The following is a 5,461-nucleotide window of genomic DNA, read 5'->3' on the forward strand; positions in this document are numbered from 1 at the left end:
AAGAATCAGATTGCTGGTTGGATGGGTAGAACATTCAGAATATATTCTTGTCATTTTCAGCTAATTAATATATACCACAACACAACTCTCAATGCTATGGATAGAAGATTAACGTTATTGATCAACAGTTAAAATGCCCCCCTTCTTGTGATTTGGAAGCAAACATTTAGTCTATTGGAGCTTCCTAGTATAGGACTATCATTAGCTTTGGAAGCAAACATTTAGTCTCGGGAAGGATCATCTTGGTGCTGAAAAAACAAACAAACAAAAATCAGTTCAGCCCGATCGACAAAGATGCATCAACTGAACGTTTCTGGTCAGGTTGACCGGAGTCAAGCTGTTGATAAGAGGGGCCAACCAACACTCTGCTGTGCGAGTCGACTTCAAAGTTCAAAACCAAGCTAGCGGATCACGGGCTACCTGTCTCTTGTTTCTGGTTTTTAATTAATGGATTCTCGTTGCCAAAAAGTAAAAACTAAATTAAGAAAGTTGTCAAATATCAGATGAAATGACATAACTCTGTGCTGCAAAGTTCTAATTTCTTATTTGTATGAATATAAACTACTACAAGCAAGTAAGCTTGATTTATCAATACTGGGCCAACCGGAGAGAGAGAGAGAGACTTAACTGTGAACTGTCCCCGGATCACAGAGGTTCTGAGCTAAGACTTGTAGTCACTATGGGACTCCTAACAACATGTTTACCGCCAGAATCAGTCCAGCTGATAGAACCATGAACCACTTTCTCTTTCATCCTTGTTGGACCCTCAATACTGAGTTTGTAGCTTAGCTTCTCGTATTTTTCCCGGAATACCAGTGTGTCCGGCACCACAGCCACCTGAAAACCATCCATCGGTGTCAAATAAGCCGTATATGTTGACATCCCTTCTCCAACGTTAGTAACCGTCCTTTGAAATTCTTGCACGACTTTGGCATCTGAACCCGAATCCTGGGCATTGAAGAAGGCGATGAAAGATGGGTAGTTAAGATCCAAAGACGGGTTTGAGCAATTGAAATCAGAAGACCTTGTGATCATTTTGATTTCATTCATGGTGTAATTCAACGCGCAGAGGAGGCTGACGTAGTCATCTGTGCTTGCATCGTAGATAAGGCCGGGGTCCAATGCCTTGTTTGGATTTATGTGGCCAGCTCCCATGGCTAAAGGACTGGCTGCTTTGTTTTTGTATCCAGCAACTTGGATGGGGTTCAGAGCGTTATCTAAGAAATCGGCTGTAGTCATCAAAGCGGATCGAATGGCTGCAGGGCTCCATTCAGGGTGAGCCCCCTTCAATAGTGCTGCCACTCCTGCTGCATGAGGGCAAGCCATGGACGTTCCAGATATGATATTGAAGCTGCTGTACAGCTGATTCCCTGAGTCCACACCCACAGGACTTGATTGAGCCCATGACGCCAATATGAAGTCACCAGGTGCCATAAGATCAGGCTTCAAGACACTTGGACAGCTTGGAGAAGGCCCCCAAGAGCTGTAAAGAGCTAACCTCGGCGCTGTCTTTGTCCCAATGGACGTTTTTCGAAATTCCAAAGTTGCCCCAGGCTCGGAGCTCCCCTGAATGTAGTCCAGGATGGCTTGGCCGTCCCCAGGGCTTAAGAAAACCGCAGGGAATGAGGTTTGAATATAGAATTCCAAATCAGAGCTATTGGATATGAAGATTCCTCCGGGTAACTTTGCAGCTTCGACTTTGTTAACTTGATTGTATACAGATTCATTCTTGTCCACGCACACCACAATCTTGTTACCCACCATTTTTAACTCCTTCACACTTGCACATTCGTTCATCAAAACAAGCGGTACATGGCTCAGAGACGAATTTCCAAGGTACAGAGACGCTCCTGTGATTGAAACTCCATTGTCCAGAGTTACAATTCCGTCAAATTGACGATCAACTGTACCGGCAGCTACAGTTAGCACCCACGGTATTCCATTGTGTAGGATCCCATACTCAGGTCCCTCGTTTCCAGCTGACGAGACAACAAAAATGCCCTTCTCAGTGGCTGCAAAGGTGGCTATGGCTACAGGATCGGCATACAAGGATAGTCCATCTCTGCCGAAGGACAAGGACAGAACATCCACACCGTCCAGAATTGCTTGGTCTATTGCAGCGATAATATCAGACGTGTAGGCACCGAGTTCCCAGATGGCTTTGTACATAGCCACATGAGACCTCGGCGCCATGCCTCTTGCAGTTCCCTTGGCATATCCAAAAAGGGATGCAGCTTCAACATAATTACCAGCAGCCGTCGACGAAGTGTGTGTCCCGTGACCGTCGGTGTCACGAGTAGAATTCACGGAGAAGGTCAAATTGGGGTACTTACCACTAAGACCTTTATTAAAGAACCGAGCTCCAATGAGCTTCTTGTTGCACATGGAAGAACTGAACTGGGTGGCATTAACACATTCTCCTTTCCATCTGCTAGGAACTTCAGACATTCCATCATCGTTAAAACTCTCGCTCTCTGGCCAAATTCCGGTGTCAACCAACCCAACTATGACATCTTGGCCGTAATTTGACGCCGGCCAAGCACCATAGTTGGGGTTGAGGTCAAGGAATTCGGGTGTGTGGGTTGTGTGGACCGTCACCGGAATATCTCGAGTGGAAGAAATATAGCCGGGAAGTTTTTTGAGTGAGTCAAGCTCAGAAGGAGAGAGACGTGCACTAAAGCCATGGATGGCATTGGTGTAGGTATAGACAAGGTTAGGGGTAGGGATGGTAGCATCAGTATTACTATTGGCAACAGAATTGTTGGAGACAGAAGAAAGGGTTGCTGCATACCAGGTATGGTGGCTGGAAAAGGCTTTTGGCATAGCTGCCATATCCATGTGGATGATGTACATGTCTGATTGTGCCAACGTGGAGGAAAGACGTGAAACAGTAGTGATGAAGAGGAGACAGCAGACATAGACGACATAAATGGGAGATAGTGTAGCCATGGTCGAACAGTGGGAGATTGGGGGATTCCAGATACAAGTTAGCTAGCCAGATATATTTATAGGGAAAGGGAGGAGTGGGAGAAGAGAATGGATTCCTTCTTAGCTTTCTATTGTTGACGTTAACTAAGTTTACTTCACTAATTTTATCTACCCGCTCGATCTCTTCAGCTGGTAATTAGATAAACACTCTTCCCATTTTAAGGATTTCGTTATCAAGAAGCTTAATTAGCTTACGGGTTTCAGCAACATTAAGAAGAAGCACCCCCCCACCCCACTGTTCCAATATTTTCTTTCTCCTGCAGTTAATTGAGCGGAGCAGGACCTTTAAATCAATGCATCCTTCTGTTTTCATCAATATAATTCATTAATATATATAGGTTGCATGCCAAAAATCTATATTAGTATACTCTAAAACCATAGATTTTACTGTATAATTTATTTGAGTAATTTGTTTAATACATTGTCTTAATTGATAACAACCGTCTGCAGATCGACAAATAGGGAATATGGCTTTCTAGCTAGCAAGTAATGGGCCAACTAAATGGAAGCAGAGCTTTCGAACTGTTTTCATGCTCATGGCCACGGGAATTACATGATTTGGGCTGTGAAAGGTCGAGATTTGGTTTGCATGCTCATGGGAAATATAATTCTGCCTTTTTACTTCCAGTTTAACTAATTAAATTAAGAGCAAAAAATTACTTCTAACTTGGTGGAGTGCCAACTGACCCTATGATCAGATTATGTAAGTTAGAATTAAAGATGAATTGGGGCAACCCCCAAATGAAAAATTTTTATGAGGGGAATGCAGAATGGAATCTGTCCCATTTTGCCTTACTATATGAAATAGAAACAAAATCGTGCTATTTTAATCAAATTTAGATCTATACTACTAAACTGACGTTGTTGATGTAACATGCATTTAGTGGGGTGAAACCGACTCATATTCCCTACATTACACTCTTGAGATATAGCATCTCTTATCCTTGGTCATGTTCAATAATGGTCTCTGGACCACCATTTCATGGTCTGTAAATGGATAGAGTCATCATGCTTCTTCTATGAGACTAAAAGACAAATAACCATTTTCATTTTGTCTACAACTCTCTGTTGCGATCTGAAATTAGTGGAAGTTTCAACAATAACCGATTTCCCCTTCTTGTCACTCACCGATTGCAATATGTAGTCTGGGGGATATTATCAACCCCTACCTCCACCCAATACAGAACGTCATGATTCTTATCTACATATGTTATGCAGCCCAATTGTATTTTGTAAAGTATCTGTGTCTGTCTGAGAGAGAGAGAGAGAGAGATCCACCTGAAAATTATGGTAGCTAGCTTGGACCTGGAATCATCAATTGTTTGGTCTTGAGTCTACTTCCACTGAATCTAATTTAGTAAAGTTAAAAGGAGTTTACAACCTAACCATATATTTATTATTGTCTTTTTCTTTTCATTGAAGGAAAAATACAACATATACGACGTGTTAGTCTAATAATTAATTCTATTAATAATGTGAAGCCTTTGCGACTAGGGAGCTTTCAGTGATCACCAATCAAATGATCTAATTACTTTTTAACTCCTTGATACATATATCAGCCAAAAAGAATAGGACCCACTGCATGTGCCGAGAACAGTTTTTGTCCACCTTTCTATCCCAATGAAGTAAAATCCAAATGGGATCTAGCTTCTACTTATAGCAATGGTCCTAAGCATTAATTTACCACCATCCACCAAGTTTTGTTGGAGACGGTTTCCACTAAAAGCCTCAACACCGTTTGCTGATCAGATGGGGGGGGGGGGGGTTAACCCAGTTCGTTTACTGCGCATGTGATGTACTGTTATATGCCATCTGTCTACATGATCAGTTACATCACAATCAGTTTATAGTTCTATAAGTGAGATTAGAACTAGACAATTCCAAGAGGGCTTAATTTTCCGTAATGAGCTTCTGTTCTTGGTTAGAACATCGTTGGCTGTTATTGCTTCTGGGTCGATGAAAAAGTTAGGCTGTGTTTGGTTGCAGTGCAAATTTTATTTGCATTATTTTAAATGCATGGAAGTGTAAATGTAAATTAAATTCTTGTTTAATTTTGTTTTGGATTTTATTTTATTCTGCTTCATGTTTTAAGTTATTTTATTTATACTGTAATCAAATAAAATAAGCTAAAATTTAAAATAAAAATGAATCAGAATTTACACTCAAATCATTTGCACTGTCATAATTTTGCATTAATACATTGCAACCAAACACAGCGTTAGTCATCTCATGCCCTGTATTAACAGTTAATCAATAAACATGAAAATCTTAATTTGGCCACATGGCTGGACTAAAAAGTATGATCATGTGCCGTGGTCCTAATTCAACTCTATGACTTTTATGTATAAAATAATTAATAGACATAATATTATATATTATGTCTATTAATATAATAACATAGGTGTCATATTATAATGTTTAAATATAAATACAAAATATGTATAAATATATGCATGCCAGGCCTACGAAGTTA

General features: G+C 40.7%; 1 pseudogene across 1 annotated transcript; it reads right to left on the reverse strand.

Moving 5' to 3' along the window:
- Positions 1 to 522: 522 nt before the first annotated feature.
- On the reverse strand, positions 523 to 3,217 carry LOC104601751 (subtilisin-like protease SBT3 pseudogene; annotated as a pseudogene). The gene has a single exon (XR_016079830.1). The product of XR_016079830.1 is annotated as a subtilisin-like protease SBT3 pseudogene (transcript).
- Positions 3,218 to 5,461: the final 2,244 nt, after the last annotated feature.

This window comes from Nelumbo nucifera, chromosome 1, assembly GCF_055504915.1.
Source record: "Nelumbo nucifera cultivar China Antique chromosome 1, China Antique-T2T, whole genome shotgun sequence".
NCBI classification, from domain to species: Eukaryota; Viridiplantae; Streptophyta; class Magnoliopsida; order Proteales; family Nelumbonaceae; genus Nelumbo; species Nelumbo nucifera.